The sequence below is a fragment of the Leopardus geoffroyi genome, chromosome A1 (assembly GCF_018350155.1).
Source record: "Leopardus geoffroyi isolate Oge1 chromosome A1, O.geoffroyi_Oge1_pat1.0, whole genome shotgun sequence".
NCBI lineage: Eukaryota > Metazoa > Chordata > Mammalia > Carnivora > Felidae > Leopardus > Leopardus geoffroyi.
This window is the reverse complement of record NC_059326.1, coordinates 3699672-3724976: the sequence shown is the minus strand read 5'-3', so window position 1 is coordinate 3724976 and position 25305 is coordinate 3699672. Positions and strand designations below refer to the sequence as shown.

General features: G+C 42.1%; 1 pseudogene; it reads right to left on the bottom strand.

The window, feature by feature from the left end:
• LOC123575682 overlaps positions 1–25305 on the bottom strand; it is a 51586-nt pseudogene that overhangs the window by 2155 nt on the left and 24126 nt on the right.

Sequence of the window (25305 nt, the reverse complement as noted above, 5' to 3'; positions counted from 1 at the left end):
AAATGGAAAAACATTCCTTGCTCATGGATTGGAAGAATAAATATTGTTAAAATGTCAATACTACCCAAAGCAGTCTACACATTCAATGCGATCCCAATCAAAATTGCACCAGCATTTTTTCTTAAAGCCAGAACAAGCAATCCTAAAATTTGAATGGTACCACAAAAGACCCCAAATAGCCAAAGTAATATTGAAGAAGAAAACCAAAGCAGGAGGCATCACAATCCCAGACTTTAGCTTCTACTACAAAGCTGTAATCATCAAGACAGCATGGTATTGGCATAAAAACAGACACATAGACCAATGGAATAGAATAGAGACTCCAGAATTGGACCCACAAAAGTATGGCCAACTCATCTTTGACAAAGCAGGAAAGAACATCCAATGGAAAAAAGACAGCCTCTTTAACAAATGGTGCTGGGAGAGCTGGACGGCAACATGCAGAAGGTTGAAACTAGACCACTTTCTCACACCATTCACAAAAATAAACTCAAAATGGATAAAGGACCTGGATGTGAGACAGGAAACCATCAAAACCCTAGAGGAGAAAGCAGGAAAAAACCTCTCTGACCTCAGCCGCAGCAATTTCTTACTGGACACATCTCCAAAGGCAAGGGAATTAAAAGCAAAAATGAACTATCGGGACCTCATGAAGATAAAAAGCTTCTGCACTGCAATGGAAACAGTCAACAAAAGTAAAGGCAACCGACGGAATGGGAAAAGATATTTGCAAATGACATATCGGGCAAAGGGCTAGTACCCAAAATCTATAAAGAACTCACCAAACTCCACACCCGAAAGACAAATAATCCAGTGAAGAAATGGGTAGAAAACATGAATAGACACTTCTCTAAAGAAGACATCCAGATGGCCAACAGGCACATGAAACGATGCTCAACATCACTCATCATCAGGGAAATACAAATCAAAACCACACTGAGATACCACCTCACGCCGGTCAGAGTGGCTAAAATGAACAACTCAGAAGACTATAGATGTTGGCGAGGATGTGGAGAAACGGGAACCCTCTTGCACTGTTGGTGGGAATGCAAACTGGTGCAGCTGCTCTGGAAAACAATGTGGAGGTTCTTCAACAAGTTGAAAATACAAGTACCCTATGACCCACCAATAGCACTGCTAGGAATTGACCCAGGGGATACAGGAGTGCTGATGCATAGGGGCACTTGTACCCCAATGTTTCTAGCAGCACTTTCAACAATAGCCAAATTATGGAAAGAGCCTAAATGTCCATCAACTGACAAATGGATAAAGAAGATGTGGCTTATATATACAATGGAATACTATTTGGCAGTGAGAAAGAATGAAATATGGCCTTTTGTAGCGATGTGGATGGAACTGGAGAGTGTGATGCTAAGTGAAAACTGCTTTTAATAAAGGGATGAGCAACTTCTACATTGTTAGATTGAGTGATTAGATGTGATTAGATATTATTTCCTGTCTTCCAATAGATACACATAGACTTTCCCAGTTCTGTTTATCAAGAAGGCCACATGCAGGACTTTACAGAACCATCTGTGTCACAAATCAAGTGTCTGTGTGTGGGTTTATCTGGGGTCTCTCACTTCTGTCTCATTGGTCTGCCTATCTCTGCACCCAGTCCCAGACTCCTTATTTACCATAGTTTAAAAATAAATCTTGATGTCTGTTAGGGCACATCTCTTTTCTTCTCTTTTGGCTACTCTCGGTCCTTCACATTCCCACATAAGTTTTCGAACCAGCTGCCAATTTCATAAAAGAACCTAAAGGGATTTCGAACGATAGTTCATTGAATCTATAAATCAATATGGAGAGAATTCACATCTTTACAATATTGTCTCTTCCATTTATGACCATGATATATCTTTTATTCTTCTACATCAGTTTTTTCCCTTGATGTTTTATAATTTTCTGTGTAGAAACTTTCCATGTTTAATGAGATTTATTTCACATTATTTAAAATATTTTTTAACATTTATTTATTTTTGAGAGACAGAGAGAGACAGAGTATGAGCAGGGAAGGGGCACAGAGAGAGGGAGACACAGAATCAGAAGCAGGCTCCAGGCTCTGAGCTGTCAGCACAGAGCCTGACATGGGGCTCGAACCCACGAACCGTGAGATGATGACCTGAGCCGAAATCGGATGCTTAACCCACTGAGCCACCCAGGTGCCCCTATTTCAAATTATTTTTAAAAGTTTTAAAAAATTCTTTTGTTTTGGATATTTAGAAAAAAATTAGTTTTTTTTTTTTTTAAACTTTTTTTTTCAACGTTTATTTATTTTTGGGACAGAGAGAGACAGAGCATGAACGGGGGAGGGGCAGAGAGAGAGGGAGACACAGAATCGGAAACAGGCTCCAGGCTCCGAGCCATCAGCCCCGAGCCCGACGCGGGGCTCGAACTCACGGACCGCGAGATCGTGACCTGGCTGAAGTCGGACGCTTAACCGACTGCGCCACCCAGGCGCCCCAAAAAATTAGTTTTTAATATTGGTCTTACATAAAATAAACTTACTGAACTCAAATATTCCTTTTAATAACTATTCATGGATAGTTTTGGATTTTTGTGTGCATAATCATATTACCTACATAAGATGATTATATTCATGCATTTCTTTTTTTTTTTTTTTAAGTCTTTTTATTTATTTTGAGAGAGAAAGGGGGATGGTGCAGACAGGGAGGGAGAGGATCCCAAGCAGTCTCTGAGCTATCAGTGTAGAGCCTGACATGGGGCAGGATCCCGTGAACTGCAAGATCATGACCTGAACTGAAATCAAGAGTCAGATGCTTAACTGACTGAGCCACCCAGGCACACTCCTGCATTTCCAGTCACTGTATCTGATTTCTTTTTCTTGCTTTACTGCATTGGCTAAGATCTCCAATACAATGGTGAATGGAAGGGGAGAAAATGGGCATCCCAGTTTGTTTCCCAAACTCAAATAGAAGTATAAAGCATTCCACCATTGCGTATAACGTTTTCATAGTTATGTTCTTTCAGACGAAAGAAACCTCCTTCTATTTCTAGTTGCTAAGAGCTTTTAACGATCAATGTTGAATTTTTTTCAAATGTTTTTCTGCATAGATTGAGAGCCTATGAATTTTATCCTTTATCTTATTCTATTTTATTCCATTTAATTTTCTTCTTTATAAATTGCATTGTTTGATTTTTTTTTCCCCCAAGGAGAAGCCAACTTTGTGTTTCTAAAGTAAGTTCAGCTTGGTCACTCATATTACCCTTTATGTATAAATGGGTTCGGTTTGCAGATGCTTTAAGAGTTTGGCATGTGTGTTCCTATAGGAGATCAGCCGAGTTTTTAATATTGTAGTGTCCTGTTCCAGTTTTGCAGCCAAGGTTTTGCAGCTTTCATAAAACGAGCTAGAATGTGTATGTTCCCTGCCTATCCTCTGAAAGGATCTGTACAGAATTGGCCCTAATGTCTCCCTAAATGTGCATCATTGCTGAAGCGTTCTGGGCTGCTCTGACATCGATGGGCACTCTACCCCGGCATACTTGGAAGTTCATCATCACCTGTGCCACTAGAAAACGGATACTTGGCTAATTGAGTTATATTGTTGTCTTCCTCTCAAAAGAAGCGTAAATTCATTGGATGCTTACTTTAAGTCAGGCCCTCTAAGAATCTTGCCTCTACTATCTCACTTAATCCCTTAACAAAACTAAAAGAGCCTGTGGTTTGCTGATGAGGAGGCCGAGGCACAGAGAGGCCAGAAAACTCCACGCAGGACAGAGCTGGGGAGCGGAGGAGGCAGGTTTCCTGGAATCAGAGCCTACACCCCTCATCGCTGGCTGATGCACCTTGCTTTGGCTTAGACTGTTGCTTTTTTTCTTCTCTATTGAATTGACTCCTCCGCTCACTTATTTGCCATTTTTCTAAATACTGTATCTAATACATGCCTTCACAGTCAAATTTGCCTTGATTAATGCTTTGCCCAAATTCTGTGTTTCAATGTATGGTATTTTATGTCCACTCACTGCTGAATAGTTGTTAATTTTAATTTTGAGTTTTCCTCTATCTTGAGTTATTTAGAAGAATGGTTTGACATTTTTTTTCCATGGAAAGTCTCTTTGGGGCTAGCCTTTGGTTGTGTGCTGTCTGGTTTTGTAACATTGTAATCAGAACTTGGCTGTGTAATTTCTGCCTTGAGCACTTTTTCCTTTAGAATTTTTTAGTAACCTAACATCTGGCTAATTATTGCAAGTGTCCTGTGGTGTTTGAAAAGAATGTATTTTCTATTTGTTTGTTACACGATTCTCTCTACATATCTATCGCAGCAAGCTGAATATTCGTGATATTCGAATTCTTAACACTGTCATTTTTTTCCCCAGGTTATTTGCCATTTTCTGAGAGGGATTTTTCCTTCTCCCTCCTCGGATCTAGTTTGCCAGCCTCTCTTTGTATGTTTAAAAATATTTGCTGTCTATATTTCAATGCTATGTTTAGTCCTTCATGTTTTTTTGACGTCTTGATGAAGTGTACCTTTTATCAATATAAAACACTTGTCCTCTTCACGCTCAATATGTGACCTTTCTTCAATTTTGTCAAATATTCATTTTTAGGAAAGCCTGCCTGTTGACTGCTCCTCTCAGCCTGGATTTTCAGTGGGGCTTTATCTCCCAGAGGCCTTCCAGAACCTGTTAGGACATAAATCCTTTTCTAAAACCTTTCTCAGGCTCCTGCGGGGAAAGCAGGGGCATAGATCTGCAATCCCTCAAGGCCACCAACGTTGTGTTTTCTTTCCCTTTTCTCCTCTTTGTTTTTTCCACCCTGCCTATATTATGTTTTGCTAGGTATTAACTTCCAAATGTGGACAGGTCTGTTCAGGCGAAGCCTGCACGGCTACATTCCACGGGCCCTTGGGCGGCTTGCCGGAACCTTCTCTTTCCTTCTGTTTCTTGTTGGCACCTCCTGGTGCACAGCCCCGGTTTTCTTCTCTTACCTCAAAGGAGTAATGGAATTATTTGACTAGAAAGGGATAATAATAGAAATGATTATTCCTCCAGTAATGTTTCATACAACCCTCTATTCTAGCGCCCATAGTCTGTGCATTATTTTTGAACAGTGTCATCCATTAAATTCGAAGTCCTCAGTCGCGGGAACCGGGCCGAACCACCTTTCTGGTCCTTTACGAGTAGCGTGATGCCCGGCACACAGGCACTCAATAAATGGGACAGGTGAGGCACGTGTAGATAGACGAATGCGTTCGTAAGCACCCAACATAGAAGGCCGCGGGAGATGTAAATATAATGAACCAGGCGTCCTTGCTCCTGCCCTCAGCCTCTCAAATCTGTTCTTCACATAACGACCAGAAAGATTCTTCTAAAACTTAAGTCTGATCTTATCACCTCTCTGTCCAACATCTGGTTTCAGGGACTCCCTATCTCACTCCAGGCGAAAGCCAGTGCATCCCTAAGGAATGCTTAACTGAACTAAATTAAAGCTTAGAACCAGCGTGGAATCATGGGAAGACAGTAACAATGGTCTGATTCCGTTTCACAAATTCTGTAATTTTGTCATCTACACTTACACACTTGAGCGTCTGTTAATATCTTAAATACCTCTGACGTTTTGACGCTATAGGATGGTATTTTGACCTTGTCCCGTGGTGCCCAACACAACGTGTTCTCATCTCCCTCCGCTCCTTCCACAGCCCGCCCCGGCTATGCTGGCCTCCCTGATTTGCCTTAAGCAACCCGAGCAGACTGCAACCAACATGATTCTGCACTTGCTCGCCCTCTGCCCGGCGCGTAGTCTTCCGGCCCGAGAGCCACACGGCTTGCTCTCTCGCCCGGTCCTAACCGCTGCTGGAATGTCACCTTTCCTGAGAATCCTATCCCAACACAGTGTGCCCGTGTCTCTCTGCCCGCGTTGATTTCCTTACCCTCTGTGGCACCCCCCGACTCGGTAGGTACATGGTTGTTGATTTCCTCCTCCTGGAATGTGAGCTGCACAACAAAAAAGACACCCATCTGGTTTTTCACTGCTGCATCCCAAGGGCTTAGTGATGGTAGATGTAATTTTTGAATGAATCAATACAAGTATTTGCTTGGTTTTGGTGGCTACTGCTATCTTGGCCATAGTCACGCGTCCTGCGAACGTAGCCATACCCATGTCAGGAAGGAGCTGGGACACTGGTCGCTGGGTGTCAATACCGCTGGGGAGCGTTCGGGCTTGCGGCCATGGCAGGGCAGGCTGGCAGCCACGTGCCCCTACCCGCACTCCCCATGAGCCATGGGCTTGGTCGTCGGTGGACAAGTGAGGACCGTGGGCTTGAAACACAGACCCGAGAGAAGGATGCTGCGAAGCGTGCAGTCTCGGGTTTCGTGGCAAAAAGGTGTTAGGGGAGCAAGACCGACCTCGAATATGGTGTCCGCCCCATGTCCACGTCTCGCATTCACGTTGCCATGGGCAGTAAAGCACGTGGAAAGTTTTATTTGCGTTTCGTTCAAATGTAAGTCTGCTATTTCACAGGCCAGGACTTTGGTGACATGCATGCAGCGGTCCCCAGACGATCTTTCCCCCCCTCAGCTTGCAACCCCAGTATGGCCCCTGATGATTCCCAGTATAATTAAGGGAGTGAATTAAAGGATACGCATCGGGCATCCTCAAGAAACGCTTAATTGGACTAGGTTAAAGCTTAGAGCCAGTGTGGAATCATGGGAAGACAAGAAAAATGGTCTCATTCTGGTTGAAAAATTCTGTAGTTTTGTCTTCTACCCTTACAAACGTGAGCATCTGCTAATATTTTAAATATCTATGATATTTTGACTCTGTTGGGTGGTATTTTGACACATAGGCTGAATTTTCTAGTGGACTAGTAATCGATAAGAACACTGGAATTAAATGATCAGTGAAGTAATAGAGAGGAAGTTGATCTTAAATCTCGTCCTGTATCTCACATTTGTTGAGAATTTACAGGATACCCGGGTACCACAAAGGTGCACTTAATTAAGAGTATTAATTAATAATGATTTGATTAATTATTAACGAGGGGACTAAGGGTGTTCTTATTAATTCGGTGGAGTTGGTAATACTGCAGCAACCCTGAAAGTTACATGGTAATATTGTCTCCATTTCACCTTGAGGACAGAGTCAGAAAACGTTTGGCCAAGGGAGGAGCTGGAATTGCATCGTAAGTAACTGCAGCTCAGAATCTGTTCTACCCTGGGGTTTCTCTCTTGCAATCGGTAGGCTGGCGGCCTTGAGAAGAGCTGAATTCCATCATGCTTAACAGGCTTGAGAAAAAACGCAAAGGAACCCAGGGATTCCGGTTGTGAAAACGTTCTCGGGGTCTGGAGCTAACGGCGACTGGGAAGAATTCCAGAGATGGTGAGGAAAATGAAGGGAAGGCACAAATCTCTCAGAGCGCCTTTGAAAGGATGACCGTGAATTGATGTCCGTCCCTGAGTGATAATTTGATCCTTCAAGGGAGGCGACCGGATATACGAAACCATGATAAAGCCACATCTTTCTTGTTTTCCTGAAGTCGGTATACACCAAAGTATTTTTCTTGTACATATTCTACTAAAAGTCTGTAATTAATCTCCAAAGTTGACTGTTGCAAAGAGTTTTAATTAGTCAGCATGCATGGTACGAATGTATCAGATTAACACCTGTGCAGCAGAGTCCCGCCTGGCCCTTGGGGAAAGGGTGAGATGTGGTTCGACACAAACCACAGGAGAAAATGAGATGGAGAGGTTTACTGCTCACAGGTGCTGCAGGAAGTAGCCAGCAAACTGGGAGGAGCCCCCCGGGAAGGTCAAGGCTAGTTCAAACATAGAGAGAGAGGCAGAGCGTGAGTGGGGGAGGAGCAGAGAGAGAGGGAGACCCAGAATCCGAAGCAGGCTCCAGGCTCCGAGCCGTCGACACAGAGCCCGACGCGGGGCCCGAACTCACGAACCGTGAGATCATGACCTGAGCTGAAGTTGAGCATTTAACCGACGGAGCCACCCAGGCGCCCCAAGAGTCCTAGCTCTTAAAAAATCTTACACTTCAAAAAGATACTTGCCTCATTTCTTAGTTACTATTTATGCGTTTGGCTACTGTTATCTTTTGTAGCTTCTCCCAGGGACGTGTTTGGTATTTGTCATTACAGATGCCCCACTTGTCATTTACTTGTCGATTGTAATTGTGTTGATGAATGCAGTAGGCTTCCCATCTCAGTTGTGAATTGTTTTCCCGGAACTCAGTACCAAGGTTAGAGAGGATGGTGATCAAGGTGTGTTTGTCAAAATAAATAAATAAATAAGAGATGCATAGGCAATATCTTTGTGGTTAAGTGTGACCTACGTACTATTATTGTCTATTACTGTCTGTTATTATCTATTGTTACCTTGCTATTATTATCTATCTGTTGGCAGTATCTAATAAACCCCTTCACCACCCTTTACACAGTTCTTGGCACCAGCGAAAGAGAGTTCCAGGCACACAGCACAGTATGGTGAGTCCACAGGGTCTGTATCAGGCCATGCTCACCACAAATATCGTGACCGTTTGTCACCATACAACACTGAAAACACCGCTGACCATGTTCTCTGTGCGGTGCCTTTCGGCCCGGCGACGTATTCATTTCGTACGTGTACCTCCTGGTCTCCTTTGCCCATTTTGCCCATCCCCCCCCACCCCCTCCCCTCTGGCAGCCATGGGTCTGTTGTCTGTCATTTATAGGTCTGATTCATTCTTTACAGTAAGACTGAGGAAGGTGAATTGTTTGCGCGGGTTGAGTGCCTTGCTCAAAGTTGGGCAATGAATTTACGATGCGTCGGGATATGGACCGAAACCTCTTAACCTCATGCTTTCAAACACACCAGAAGATCTTGAAATAATTCTTCCGGTGGTCTTAAGTGTCACTGATGGGAGATAGCTGTGTGACACTGATTTTTTTTTTTAGTCGTTATTTAAATTCCAGTGAGTTAACATAGAGGGTAGTATTTGTTTCAGGCATACAGTTTAGTGATACAACACTCAGTGACACTGAACTTTGATGTGCAACCTGTGGCTTGTTCCAGGACCTCTCTGCTTGATACATCTCAAAGGCCTCCCAATATTTTTTTTTCAGTTAAAAACATTTCTTATGTTTATTTATTTTTAAGACAGAGAGACAGAGCGTGAGTGGGTGAAGGGCAGAGAGAGAGGGAGACACAGAATCCGAAGCAGGCTCCAGGCCCCGAGCTGTCAGTGCAGAGCCTGATGTGGGGCCCGAACTCACGAATTGTGAGATCATGATCTGAGCTGAAGTTGAGCATTTAACCGACGGAGTCACCCAGGCACCCCAAAGGCATCCCAATAATTAACACCAGGAATAAAGTTTTGATGGCGATGTTAGTATTACTTATGTACTCTCTATGAACTAACTGCTGTCTCACAGAGATGTACTACATGTTGAATTGAATTTTTCTTTGTAAAAACAATGTGAGCGTTTTGAATTATTCGAACCATCTTTATACTTTTTAAAACAAAATGTAATTCCATTTTCCTATTATTTTATTTCTTACAGAGATCAACAGTGTTCAAAATGGTTGATTAGCAAAACGTTTAGTAGACTATTTTAGGGTATTTACATAGGGTAACGCAAGCAAGGTTTTCCTCTCCAAAAGTGAGATAAGTATATAAATGCATTTATCACTTTGGGTGAACTCAGCATGGCCTTCCTTGAGCTTCGTGCTAGAACAAAACAAATGCGGTTGCTAGTTGATGAAGAAGAGTGATGTAGCAGAAAAACTAACTTCTATTTCTTCCCCTCCTTCTCTTCCTCTTCCTTCTGTTAATCAATCGATCATCTATCTATGATCGATCTATTGTCTATCTATCTATCTATCTATCTATCTATTCTATTATCTACCTATTATCTATCTATCATCTATCATCTATCTATCATTTATCTATCATATATCTATTATCTATCTATCTATCTATCTATCTATCATCTATCAATCATTTATCTATCATCTACCTATCTATTATCTATCTATCTATCTATCTATCTATCATCTATCATCTATCTATCATTTATCTATCATCTATCTATCATCTATCTATCTATCTATCTATCTATCTATCATCTATCCATCCTGCTAGCTTATCCTTCTTTTGGTATTTGTATTTCTTTCTGTCTCCCTTTCTTCCTTTCTGAAATTCACTAAAAAAACCTGTTGGTAACACTTCCAACTCTGACAAACTTCTGGTGTTTCACGTGAAAAGAATGGTTTTAGGAAGTCCTACATCAAAACAGAATATTCTGGGAACCCTTAGGTTAGCTTAAAGTAGACATAGGTACACTGCTTTAGAAGATGCTTGTTAAACAATTTTAAACAGTGAATTCTGAAACTACAAGAGGAAGATGGAGTATATAGAATTTTCCACACTTACCTGACCATGCAACTATTTACATTTCTCATAACACTCTTCAAAGGAACACCAACTGGGAAAATGTGTGTCTGTGAAATCAAGCTTAGTAATTACATGACACAAATGCTTTGAATTCTGACAATTTTTTTATACTGCAATTTTCATTAATGATTGTTTCTTCTGGTATTTCTAACAAGCCTTGCTTTGCATTAATTTGAAATCATTCTATCTGCTGCAGAATATAGACTATTTGACTTCATCAAATATTGTACCATTTATGTATTGAAAATATACTACTTTACTTGATTGTTTGTGTCTTGAATTATATATATATATATATATATATATATATATATTTTTTTTTTTTTTTTTTTTAAACCAAATCAACGTTTATTTATTTTTGGGACAGAGAGAGACAGAGCATGAACGGGGGAGGGGCAGAGAGAGAGGGAGACACAGAATCGGAAGCAGGCTCCAGGCTCTGAGCCATCAGCCCAGAGCCCGACGCGGGGCTCGAACTCACGGACCGCGAGATCGTGACCTGGCTGAAGTCGGATGCTCAACCGACTGCGCCACCCAGGCGCCCCTTGAATTATATATTTTTAAACAACTGACCTTGAAGTAATTATGGGTTCACAGGAAGTTGCAAAAAAACCCTACAAGGATGTCTACACCCAGTTTCCCCAGTGCTAACATCTTGCACACCTACCGTATAGTAACAAGATAAGAAAATCGGTATTAGTATACTGCACAGAGCTTGTTCAAATTTTACTGGTTCTAAGTACTCTCATGTGTGTGTGTGTGTGTACAAGTCTGTGCAATGTTATCCCTATGTGGATTCACCACAATCAAGATAAAGAGTTGTTCTACCTTCGCAACGCACTCTTTGCTACCCCTCATAGCCAGGTCCACCCCCTCCCCCCGTTTTCTTCCTAATCACCGCCAACTACTGTTGTCCATTTCTACAATTGGATATTTTGAGAATTTTACATAAATGCAACCATACAGTATGGAACCTTCTGAGATTGGCTTTTTTCACTCAGCACAATCCCCCTGAAATCCATCCACAACATGGGTATCAACACATTAACGCTCATTAGTTTCTACGGTTGAGTAGTATTCCACGGTGTGGATGCACCATGGCTTATCTGATGATTTTTTGAAGGACATTTGGATTATTTCTAGTTTGGCCTTTTGTTTTTAATTTTTTAATGTTTATTTAGTTTTTGAGACAGAGTACGTGCATGTGCACAAGCGGTGGGGGGGTTGGGGGGTGGGTACGAGCATCTGAAGCAGTCTCTGTGCTGAGAGCAGAGAGCTTGATCTGGGGCTTGAACCCACTAAAGGGTTCAAGATCATGACCTAAGCCGAAGTCAGATGCTCAACCAACTGAGCCACCCGGGCACCCTTCTAGCTCGGTCTTTCAAGAATAAAGCTTATATAGGGGCACCTGGGTGGCTCAGTTTGTGGAGTGGTCGACTTCAGCTCAGGTCACGATCTAGTGATTTGAGCCCAGAGTCGGCTCTGTGCTGACAGCTCAGAACCTGGAGCCTGCTTCTGATTCTGTCTCTCTCTCTCTCTCTCTGCCCCTCCCCACTTGTGCTCTCTCTGTCTCTCAAAAATAAATAAACGTTAAAAAAAAAAAACAAATAAGAAAGCTTATATAAACACTCCCACGCAGGTTTTCGTGTGAACGTAACTCTTCATTTATCTGTGATTAATGCCCAGAGTGTAACTGTGGGCTCGTAGGATAGTTTATGGTTTTAAGAAGTTTCCAAACTGTTTTCCCGAGTGGCTGTGCCATGTTATTTCCACCAGCAACCAGTGAGTGATCTAACTTCTCTGCATCCTCAGCAGCATTAGCTGTTACCTCTATTTTTTATTTTAACCATTCTGATAGTGTGTCACGATATCTTATTTTGGTTTCCTGTTTCCCTAATGGCTAATGATGCTGAAAATCTTTTCTTGTACATGATTGCCATCTTCTCTGGTGACCTCTATGTTTTGCTCGGTTTCTAATTGGATTCGGTTTTTTTCAGTGTTGAGTTTTGAGAGTACTTTATAGACTTGACACTTTAGGTGCAAGTTTTGTCAGATGTATAGTTTGTAAATATTATTTCTACCCGTTTTACGACTCATCCTCTTATCCTCTTTACAGAGCGTTTGGCAGAGCAAAAGTTTTAAATTTTGGTGATTTCCAATCAAATTGTATTTTAATTGCAACATTATTACTTTTAAAAAGTTCACTTGGTATAATGTACCCTTTTGATTTTGCCAAAAGTTACTTTTCCTTATTATAAAGCATTTTAAAAAGCACAATTTTTAAAACCCTATAAATTCTATTCAAATTAGCCATCATTAGCATTTTTGGGAATAGACTCAATCTCTCTGCATATATTCATATCCATGTGAAACAGAGAAGTAATTTATAAGAATGACTTTTTTAACTTTTTTAACTTTAAATGACTTTTTTAACTTTAAAAAAACATTAAGTTCATTTTTATTCAAATTCAAAAGACAGGCAACCGAAGTGAAAATATGAGATAGGTTGAGCTTTAGATAAATTTTCATTTGCATTAGGGAATTTGAGTGTAAAGGATCCTAAGTGACCCCTTTACAAATAAGAAAAAGGTCATGACCCTTGAACCACATGGGTTTGACTGTGGGTCCACTTACACATGCATTTTTTTATAGTGCACCACTGTAAATGTATTTTCTCTTCCTTATGATTTTCTTTTTTTTTTAATGTTTGTTTCTTTTTGAGAGAGAGAGAAAGAGAGAGTGCAAGCAGGAGAGGGGCAGAGAGGGAGGGAGAGAGACAATCCAAAGCAGGCTCTGTGCTGTCAGGGCAGAGTGGGACCCAGGGCTTGATCTCACAAACTGTGAGCTCGTGAGCTGAGCGGAAATTAAGAGTTGGAAGCTTAACCGACTGAGCCAACCAGGTGCCCCTCTTTCTTATGATTTTCTTAATAACATTCGCTTTTCCCTAGCTTACTTTATTGTAGGAATACAGTATATAAAACATATAATATTCAGGGGCACCCGGATGGCTCAATCGGTTAAGCGTCCGACTTCGGCTCAGGTCGTGATCTCAGGGTTTGTGGGTTTGAGCCCCGCGTCGGGCTCTGTGCTGACAGCTCAGAGCCTGGACCCTGCTTCCGATTCTGTGTCTCCCTCTCTCTCTGCCCCTCCCCTGCTCACGCTCTGTCTCTCTGACTCTCAAAAATAAATAAAGCGTTTAAAAAAATTGAAAACATGTGACATACAAAATGTGTTAATCGACTGTGTATGTTATTACTGAGGCTTCCGATCAACGGTAGACTATTAGTAGTTCAGGTTTGGGGAGTCCAAAGTCTTATGCAGATCTTTGACTGCTTGGGGGTCAGCACCCCTCCCCCCTGTACTGTTCGAGGGTCAACTGTATTTTCTTTTGTTATAGATTTCAATTTACTATATCGATTGGCTCCAACCTATGAAGGTAATAATCACCCCTTTTGTATATCCTTCTGTTTCTCTTTCTCCCGAATTCCTATTTTTATTACTTTTGTACAACTGATGACACCTTTACAGTGGGTACGTTCTGTGCTGTAACCCTAACACCCACAGGGTGTCAGCTGGCTTCTCTTTTGGCGGCCCCACGGTAGGATCCTATTTTGTGCAAAGGTTGCTCCCGTGACCCCCCACGCGCTGGATGCAGTCACTCCAGTCAAACGCCAGTGGCTGTGCCAGCTTTTCATCCCTGATCTTTACTTTCAGGGAATCTGTATGCTTCGCGAGTGTGCACGAGAGAGCATGGCCCTCTCCTGTAATGTGTGTCTTTCTCTCCGTCTTTTCCAGACCTCAGATCCTCACTCTGTGTCATGCTTTGAGGCCGAGGCTGTCCCTTGAGGAAAGGGAGATCGTATTTCTTAAGTAATTCCTGTGGCATTTGTTAATTTTGGTAATCGAGTTACTCCCACCGCCCCATTCTTCCACAGCCCTTTCTTTGGTCGTGATGTCTAGGGGCATGTGTCTTGTATTCAGGGATGGGAAAAATGGTATCAAGAAAGCAGAGGTGGGAAACAGGTGGGCGTAGCAAGGCTTCCACAGGCAAGTGTTTTGCTCATTCTCGTGAGGTCTTTTTTTTTTTCCTCCCAAGCCAGGAATTTAGTTTATTAATTATGCTATTTTTATCTATTCTACCTCATTAATTTATCCCTTCATTTATTTTCATGATGTCCTCCCTTGTGTTTTCTTTTTTTTTTTTTTTCAACATTTATTTATTTTTGGGACAGAGAGAGACAGAGCATGAACGGGGGAGGGGCAGAGAGAGAGGGAGACACAGAATCGGAAACAGGCTCCAGGCTCTGAGCCATCAGCCCAGAGCCCGACGCGGGGCTCGAACTCATGGACCGCGAGATCGTGACCTGGCTGAAGTCGGACGCTTAACCGACTGCACCACCCAGGCGCCCCCTCCCTTGTGTTTTCTTGAGGATTCCTTTGTTGGCTTTGTTTTCCCATTTTTTTGAGATGAGCATTTAATATGTTTGTTTTCATTCTTTCATTTTTTCTGGTAAGTGTTCAGTGCTATGGCATCTCACCTTGTTGCTTTAAATGTGTCCCGTAGATTTGGAAATACAATGCTGTGTTATGATTATTTTTAACAGATATTTTGTTATTTCGGTTTGTATTTCTTCTGTCGCCCAAGAGTTGTTTAATAGATTTTATTTTATTTTATTTTATTTTATTTTATTTTATTTTTTTTTCAACGTTTATTTATTTTTGGGACAGAGAGAGACAGAGCATGAATGGGGGAGGGGCAGAGAGAGAGGGAGACACAGAATCGGAAACAGGCTCCAGGCTCTGAGCCATCAGCCCAGAGCCCGACGCGGGGCTCGAACTCACGGACCGCGAGATCGTGACCTGGGTGAAGTCGGACGCTTAACCGACTGCGCCACCCAGGCGCCCCATGAGTTGTTTAATAGATTTTAAATACCCAGGGTAAAGTCTCATTTTCATTTTAGTTTTTATTAATACTTTCCAAATTTATTACATTGTGGTGAGAACTGTTTCCTGTAATATTTCTACATTATTCAACTTAACTAATGTTTTCCTTGTATCCTAGCAGACGATCCATTGTTGTGAATGTTTCAAGAGTATGGAACTTTCTCTTAAAGTTGAGTATATATCTATAAGGTCTCCTTGTTGATTACATTGTTTAAGTATTCTGTCTGCTTATATCTTTTTGTTCATTTTATCTTGAAAGGAACAATCCAAATGACAGCCCTACCTTAGTTTAAAGCTAGGTTCTCTTTTCTGCTTATTATGGATCTTTGATAAGAAATACAATTGCTGAGAAGTCTGTTTTGCTTGCTGTTTGCTATGAGCATTGTGAGACCTTTCCTGAATGTAACCCGCTGTGTAGTAGAATGGGTTGCAAACCTTCCTAAATGTAGTCTGATATGTAATGGAATGAGTGGTTGTACATAAACTAACCGGCGTTTCTCGCTTCTGTAAACCTGCTTGCTTAGCACATTCCTCACCTATCCCCTTCCCCTTTTTTTTCTCCCACCACAAGTAACGGACAAAGCCTTCCCGCCAAAGGACAGACAAAGGACGCCCAATCAGAAAACCACAAATGTCCGTACTTTAAAATCGACTAATCAGGCCCCTCATAATTTGAAACCTCACCTATGCTGTTTGTCCCTGTCTATAAAAACCCTATACTAACTCTGATCGGGGCCTCTTAGCGTCACCGGCAACGAGTGCGCAGAGGTCCAGGTTCGAACCTGCAATAAACGACCCTTGCCGCTTGGCTTTGACTCACGACTCTGGTGGTCTTTTGTGGGAGGTTTTGGAACGTCGGGCATTACAATCTGTCTTGGCCAAGAGTGGTCTTTGAATATCTCCTCTTATCAGCGTGTCATGGGTCTATGACTCTTTGAATCTCTTGTACTTTTCGCATCGTAGGGTGCTTGCTATATTATTTAGGATACGAATATTTCTCAGTGCATAATCACCCTTGTGAATTACAGCTTTTAGCATTAAAAAGTGCCTTTCTTCATCACATGTAGTGCTTTTAGGCTTGCATTCTACTTTATGTGATATCTGGGTTGCTGCTTCTATCTTCTTATTGTTTCTATATGCCTGGGATACCTTTGTGCGTCTATATTTACCATTTGGAATCTCTTTGTCTTAGGTCCTCCCTTGTCTACAGCATACACTTGGGTTTTGTCCTGCAAGCTAAGTGGAAAATTGACTTTATTCCTCTGAACCTTTGCCTCTGAGGGTCCCCCTGAAATCTTAATAACATCGCCTCTGTGAAATTCCTGCAAAGTTCCCCGCAGGGTCTCTGGCATGTGGCATGTGGGCTCCGGGGACAGGGGACAAAGAGCACTTACTCAGGAGTACTGTTGCTCTGTTTCCCTGAGCCTTTACCTGAGACCTAAGGCTTGCTCATGGGGCTGGGAGTGGCTGTGTGCTGAGATCCTTCTAAGGGCGATTAGCCCCTCCCTCAGTTGGACAAGGGAAACAGGCCACTAATTTTGATCTTTTTATGCTTTTCTACTTGCTTCCTTCCTACCACAGAGCTGGGAATCCAGCGTGGGGAGGGTGGTATTCTTGATGCCTCCCTCCCTCCCTCCATTTCTGTCTCTTTTTCTCCTCCTCTCCACCATCCCTTAGGATTGAAAGTCATCAGACTGCACATTTTTTTTTTTCTCCCGGAAACCCTATCTTTCCTTAGCCCGAGGGCAGCAACCCCAGGGTCTAGACTTCAGAGAAGAAAGAACTATCTTTTTTGTATATTGGGAGAAACTCTCTAGCCAGGTTGCTCTAGGCATGCATTCTTTAAATGGTCAAGTAATTTAAAAACTCCTTTTGACAAAGCCTGGTTTGCAACTCAGTTGCCCTGCTGACAACTCAAGCAAAGATCTAATTTGACAGTTAAAGCTGAAAAATGACCTCCTGGATATAGAAGCCGGTATCTGCTCTTTCCCGAAGCCCCGAAACACTTTATTTCAAAGGACAGTGAGCTTCGCCAGCACTTGGAAACGTGTAGAAAAAACGGTGCAATTATCTCCGTGGCAGGTGTAGTCGAGGGGCGCTGTGGACACTCTCCGTCCTGCTGCGGCTACTTAAATCGTCTGTGCACCCGTAGGTCCCTTTTTACCCTGTCACAGTGTCTGGGATCGCCATCATTTTTGTCCAAGTGTTCAGAGAGGTCCCGGTTTCCAGGAAAAACTGTTAAAATGTGAGTCAGCTAAGCACTGTGGTGAGAGATTGCTGGCTACCTGTCCTAGTGAATGGCTTTGTGTTGGCCGCTGATTCATCCAGAAGAAGCGAAGGTTCGGCCACTGTTGCATCATCTCCAATGCGAAGAGACGACGTGGGGTTGTGGAGGCTCTCCTCGAAAGATGAGGACAACAGGGTTGATTGTGTGAATCACATCTGGCATCAAAGTCAAGGCTCAAATGCATCATTCGGAGTCTTCCTTTTTGAAGCTAAACTTGGCATCCGTACCCGGGGATCGGGTGGAACTCATGTCTAGTGCATGGATGAGAGTGGAGCGACAGCGTGTTTTCCAACCAACACTCCTGGCTTTTCACAAACTCTGCATATGCAAATCTCTAATGATACTGTACCTACAGATGATGAAAGTTTAGGAAGAGAATCAGGAAAACCACTTAATTATTTCCACTTTACTTTTTTTTTAAATATGAAATTTATTGCCAAATCGGTTTCCATACAGCACCCGGGGCTCATCCCAACAGGTGCCCTCCTCAATACCCATCACCCACCCTCCGCTCCCTCCCACCCCCCATCAACCCTCAGTTTGTTCGCAGTTTTTAAGAGTCTCTTATGGTTTGGCTCCCTCCCTCTCGAATTTACTTTTTTAATGTTTATTTATTTTTGAGAGACAGAGACAGCGTGAGCGGGAGAGGGACAGAGAGAGAGGGAGACACAGAATCCGAAGCAGGCTCCAGGCTCCGTGCTGTCAGGGCAGAGCCTGATGCGGGGCTCAATCTCACGAACTGTGAGATCGTGACCTGAGCTGAAATCAAGAGTCAGCCGCTTAACCGACTGAGCCATGCAGGTGCCCCTGAACCAGATCTTTAGATTGGGCAAAACAGCAATTGTTTTAAGCAGCTACCTGAGAGGTCATCAGGGTATGGACATCGTGATCACAAGACTCAAAGTTCTGGAATTTCTGAAGATGAAATAAGCAGGCAATCAATGCACAGCCCCACATAGTTTAGCTTGTTAACACCCATAGAAAGAACTTTTCCCCTCCTCTTTTCTTTGACTCCTAGAACTGCCCCTTCCTTTGCCTCATTAAAACCGCTTACTTTTACCCTACAAGTGGGAGCCCTACCTGGGTAGCTTCCTGCACCCGCACCCCCCGAATTATAACTCTTTAATCCCAAACACACCCTGTCTTGCATCTCCTCAGGCTTTATCCTCAGGCCGATGGGACAATGTGACTGGGGGTGATTCAGTAACTTTCCCCAGTTCAGATGTCAACCCCCGATCCCACGACGGGGGCAACACTACTTTGGCAGAGTTTTTAAAGCACCATTAATTCAGTCACTAACTTAAAGTTGGAGGGTTCAGACAAAGGCTGTATTGTTTCAAGGTAAAATATATTTCAAAAAATCAATGTGTTTTGTTCCCCCCAACATACAGAGTTTGTTAAATTATTTGTGAGAACTCACAGGGACAGATTTCTAAGGCAACCAGTGACTGCATTAGAGGAGTTGGGCATTTGAAATAATAACCATTTACTTTTGATGCCCAGTAATTCAGAAATGATAGGAGGTGATACTGAGTGGCACATTCTGGGCGAGTAGGTCCTTTCCATGTATTCATTCATGGGAGCCCTATTGCTAGCTGTAGTTTCCAGATGAGAAAACTGGGGTTCAAAGGAGGGCAAATGATTCGGGAAAAATCTTAATTGAGGAGGTGGAACCCAAAGTCATCTCATTCTAAAAACACTCGTGCTTAAATATTGGTTGTCTGGACTCTCTTCCATTCATCGTCCAGAGTGATCTTGCAAAACAATGAAAATATGACCCTATGATTTCACTGGTACCTTACCCTTCAAAGGCTTCCCATTTCCCTTGAAATTCCCAGCCCTTTTACTGAGCTATGTCTGTTTTCCTCTTCAGCCTCCCGAAGGCGCCCCTCCCCTCATCCTACCCTCTAGCCATGTTGTATTTTTTAGTTATTTCAAATTCTTTCCTCCCTCTTCCTAGAATATTCCACATTCTTCAATCCTTTTTACTCTTTACTTGACCAACTCCTATTTATGTGACCCATCTCAGCTAGCTCTTTATTCACTCCTGGGGCCTTTTTGAAATCTACACTTGTTTTGAAAGGCTCACACAATACTTATGCTCCCCTCTCATGATATATAATACATATATATGCATATGATATATAATATATATATAACTCCCCCTTCAATATATAATACATAACAATATAATAATCTATAACGGTATATATTATAATGATTAGGCTTGTTTAATAATTGTGTTCTTCATGATACTGAAGATTCATTTCGGGCAGGGTCAATGTCTATCTTGTGGTCACTGATTTCTGCATGCCTGCTACAGCACCAGACTATATAAATATGTCTTGAGTGGTTTAATCAGATATTGGTCTGATATCAGTGTTAATTAGCGTTGAATATTTAGATGCAGGTAAGGATCAAATATACCAAATAAATGTGAACCTCAACATGAATGTGCTAAAGTAAGACTATCCCATTCGATTCTGCCTTCTTAGTGTCCACCACGATAACAATGAACAGTAATGGATGCTAGATTAAATATTTTTGGAGGAATTGATGAACACGTGAATGGTCGAGCATAACTTAGCCAACGTGTGCATAAATATTTTCTTGGGCAAACTGGTAATGATCATTAGAATCCTAGAATCTTTGCGGCTAAAGACAAAATGAGAGAAGAGATGTAAAAGTATAATTAAAATGCTTGAAAGATGTAAAATAATAATTGTTTATGGGAAAATACAGAGAGCCATATTAAATATTAGATAACATTTGCCCAATAAACCTGTGTTTTATCTGCTATATCAATTGCTATCGCAAAAATATCTGGAGAGAATAAATTTCATCTCTTTTCATATTCAAGTTTATATTCTTGCTGGTTCAGCTTCTTATTTTATGGTCTTTCCTGGGAGTGTTTACTTGAGATGCGACAGATTATATTTAAAGTTTGACTTGCACTAGTAATTTCTACATACTGGTATTATTAAATAATCTTTATGAATATTAGCTTTCCTTAAAATCAGGGGAGGATTGATTGAACTTGTCTGAGAAGAGCTTGGGTAGAGCACTGAAAGAAGCAGAAGTCATTGTACAATGCAACTGGTAGGCAGAATATTGAAGACAAAAAACCGAACTCTGCTATGGAGTTGAAGCCACCGTAGCTCAATGTATGTGCAATATTTTTATATCTACATCATACTATCTTTGATTAAAGCTTTTGCATGTTCATAGGTTTGATTCCTTTTATTATCTGGTAATGTAGTACCTACATACAGTGGAATATTATTTACCCTTTCAGCGGAAGGGTAATAAAAAGGAAGGCAACTCTCACACATGCCGCAACAAGGATGAACCTTGAGCACATTATGGAAGTGAAATAAACCAGCCACAAGAATACAAATACGTTATGGTTCCAGTTACGGAAGATAGCCGGAGGAGTCAAATTCACGGAATCAGAGAGTAGAATGGTAGTTGTCAGGGGCTTCTGGGGAGGAGGAATGGGGAGGTTTTATTTATTTATTTTTTTACTGGCTCTAGAGTTTTGGTTTCCTAAGATAAAAACATTCCGGAGATGGGTTGTACAGCAATGTGAATACCTATGACAGTATTGCGCTGTGTACTGTAGAAATGGCTAAGGTGGTACATTTTATGTTCTGTATTTTTTTTGGCATGATAAGATATACAAGGTAAGTAAAAAGTAGGCTGGATATTTTTAAGCTCTCTATAAGAGATGCAAAGATAGCCCATAATCGCCATTTAGAATTATTTAACATACGTGGTTTCCTTTGGAGCAAATGATCTTTACAGTTTCCTTTGTGATCATGCTGTCGAGATGAGATGTACCTTTCTTCAAGTGTGTATTGAAAATATTGGTTTTTCCAATCTGGGCTTTTGCTTTACCAACTCTATAGGACCTCGAAATGTGATAAAACCAAGCCTTATTGATACTTTACGTAAAGGAAGAATCGGCCTAAGAAGAACTCTGTTCCCAACTTGTTCTTCTTTTTTTTTTTTTTTTTTAATTTTTTTTTTTTTAACGTTTATTTTATTTTTGGGACAGAGAGAGACAGAGCACGAACGGGGGAGGGGCAGAGAGAGAGGGAGACACAGAATCGGAAACAGGCTCCAGGCTCTGAGCCATCAGCCCAGAGCCCGACGCGGGGCTCGAACTCACGGACCGCGAGATCGTGACCTGGCTGAAGTCGGACGCTTAACCGACTGCGCCACCCAGGCGCCCCAACTTGTTCTTCTTTTAATGAATCCCCATAAGGTATCTTCATGACCAGGAGGAAAGGGTCTTGTTGTAGGGATGCTGACGTAGAGAGCAGAAGGTGACAGGTAATCTTAATCCTCGTGTTAACTACCTGCCTCTGCCCCCTGCCACCGGCCTCTTTCTCCCCCATGGCCTCTTCCAGATTCCCAAAGTTACAAGATCAGTACCATTTTAGGATCTTTGTCTCACACATGGCTATATACTTAGAGAGCCGTGGAGATTTTTCAGTTTGATGCTATTATGAGCACTTTGGCACCACATACACTTCTGTGTATATTTTTGCTTAAGGAAAAATCCCCAGTCTGGGCAAAGGTATACATGCAACGTTCAGATTCTTACTGCCTCTTTCCTCCTAAGAAGGATTTACGTTTCCGTAAGCATATACGAATTAAGTCCATTGTCCCACAAGCACCTCAACTAAAGGTATTATTAATCTCGAAACATTTGGCAATCCTAGATGTATAAATGACATCTCCTTATTGTTTCAACTTGAATGTCTTTGTCTAATGATGACTGACAATCGATGCTTACTTTCCTATTTTTCTTTAGGGCGTTCATACTTTTCTTATTGATTCGTAAGAAGTATTTGCGACTCAAATGTGCCGCCCCTCTGTCAGACGTCTTGCAAACATTTCTCTGGAGTTCCATTTGTCCTACAGCTTTCTCATGGGATTGTCTGTCAAACAGAAATTTACATTTTTATGTGCTTAGTTCTATCAATCACTTCCCTTGTGGAGTCTTACCTTGGTGTCATGCTGAGAAAGATTTTTCTTAATCAAAGATGGCTGTGCCCCTATAGTTTCCTATTTTTTTCCCTATACTAAAATACTTGTATATTTTCTTTTGGTACTATTTTTAAAAATAACCTGGTGCTGTTAGGGAACCAGGCTGGAACGCTGGTGGAAACACTAAGCAGCACTCGGAGATTTTGGTGGATCGGAGATTTATTTAACACCGGTGGGCTCAGAGGAGATGGTTTCTCCAAAGATCTGAGGACAGAATGCAAGAGGGAAGGGTGATTTATAGTTGTCAGCCTCCATGTTTGGGGGGGCGGTTTTGCGCAGGCGGCAAACAGGGCAAGAAGAACCCGGAAGAGGGGTCTCCAAGCCAGAGACTAGAGCTTGTCTAAGTCCCATCGGCCATCTTTGGCGCAGTATTTTATTTATTCCTCTAACAGTGCTACAAAGTGAAGCTTGGATACACATGGCACGACCAGTTTCTCCTATTGCGGGTGGATTTTGTTCCCAGTGGATCCAGTTACTGAGTTTCAAATGTCAGGATTGTCCTGGGCTTGTTCGAGAAAAATCCGTCTATCTACTTTTCATGGCTGCAGCGGTGGGTGTGAAGACAGAGAGGCAGGGGCGAATTTCCACGTCTCTAGTATATAGGAAATTGTTGTGCCTCCAGAGCTTCTCCACGTTTTGTCTCACTTTTATATTTAATTGATTGCAGTGGGATTTTGGAAGCCCAGATCCATGGGTTCATTCAGTACCCTTTCCTTCTTTCACATTGTGCTGTGGATGACTGTTCAGTAAATCATTCTTGTAGTACCTACCGGGTCCCTCTTCCACCGGCTTTCAAGAATAGCTCCTTTTACCAGCAAGCGTGAGTGAGGCAGAGAGAGCACAAAAATTTCGTCCACTGGCCTCTGTTACCTGAAGGCTCTTCCTTAGGCCACTACATGCGTGTCAAACCAGAAGCCTGCCCCTCAGGCCATTGCTTCATTGTACTCAAATGAGCCTCTTCCACTTAAAATCTGCATAGAATCAGCTGTCTCTGAGCTGGGCCTGGGGCACAAGAGTAGGAGGGCCCACAGCTTTATAAGAGCCATTTCTTAGAGGACTACAGTGTTGAGGATCTCAGTAGACATACCCTACTGGTTTTCAAAGCTAGATGTTTCAGGGGGTTCATCTCTCAGGCGCACATCTTAAAAGTTTGGGTGCCCAGTGTGGGGTTCAAACCCTTCACTCATCAGGGGAAGCTCTAGGTTTTGAATTCCTTCCCAATTGTAGGTTGCCATGTCAGGAGTGGGGTCTACGTGGAGAGATTGTGTCCCAGTGATGTGGTTTTCTTCTAGTTTGTTGAAGTTATAGTCATTGCTTAGCTGGCCTCTAGTTTTGTTTGGTTTTGTTTTCTTCCTTCAAAGGAAATTGTTCCGTATGTAGCTGTAGACTTAATATGTCCACGGGAGGAGGTGAGTTTGGGATCTTCCTGTGTCACCATCTTGACCCAGCTCCTCCACCCATTCGCTTTGTGTCTTTGGGGATTTATCTACAAAATTTTAATATAGGAATTATAGAATATTTTACTCTTGGTGTCTGGCTTCTTCCCACTTAGCATAATGTTTTTGAGAGTTATCCACATTATTATGTATATCAATACTTCATTCCTTTTTGTGGCTGAATAATATTTCTTTGTAAGTGTATATCGTAATTTGTTTATCCATTTCTCCATTCATGCACATTTAGGTTCTTTACACCTTTTGGCGATTGTAAATAGTTTGCTACGGTCTCTGCATTTTTTAAAGATACAGTTCCCTTAAAAACTTCGGGGACCTCCCATGTGTCACTGTAATACACTGCGTTAGACAAAATATGTAGCCAAATTGCTTTTAAAAAATTTTTTTTAAGGATTATTTATTTTTGAGAGAGAGACAGAGTGCTAGTGGGAGAGGGGCAGAGAGAGAGGGAGACACAGACTCTGAAGCAGGCTCCAGGCTCTGAGCTGTCAACACAGAGCCTGATGCGGGGCTCAAACTCACGAACCACGAGATCATGACCTGAACCGAAGTTGATGCTTAACCGACTGAGCCACCCAGGTGCCCTGACATAGCCAAATTTCCTTATGAAAGAAGACCTTATTTACCTTTAGCCACAAGTGATATTAATTTGGGACAATAGATGTAAGATTCTTAGGAGCCATCTTGAAAAGCCAAACTGAGGGGCACCTGGGTGGCTCAGTGGGTTAAACGGCCGACTTCGACTCAGGTCATGATCTCGTGGTCCCTGAGTTTGAGCCCCGTGTCGGGCTCTGTGCTGACAGCTCAGAGCCCGGAGACTGTTTCAGATTCTGTGTCTCCCTCTTTCTCTGACCCTCCCCTGTTCATACTCTCTCTCTCTCTGTCTCAAAAATAAATAAATGTTAAAAAAAAATTAAAAAAAAAAAGCCAAATTGATATGCAGCATATTCGTGTTCTGCCAGTATATAACCTGGATCCCTGTTGTAAAGCTTTCTGTAGCTCTTTCCTTCACCTTCTCACCCACAATTCCCTTAAGATCCTTTGGGCTTTTGTCTACTGCTTGGTCCTAAGACATTACCATACAGCTTTGGTGTTTTATGGCAACACCCTAATTCTAGATACCAAATTCTGTCCCAGAATCTACTACTATGTAACAGACTACC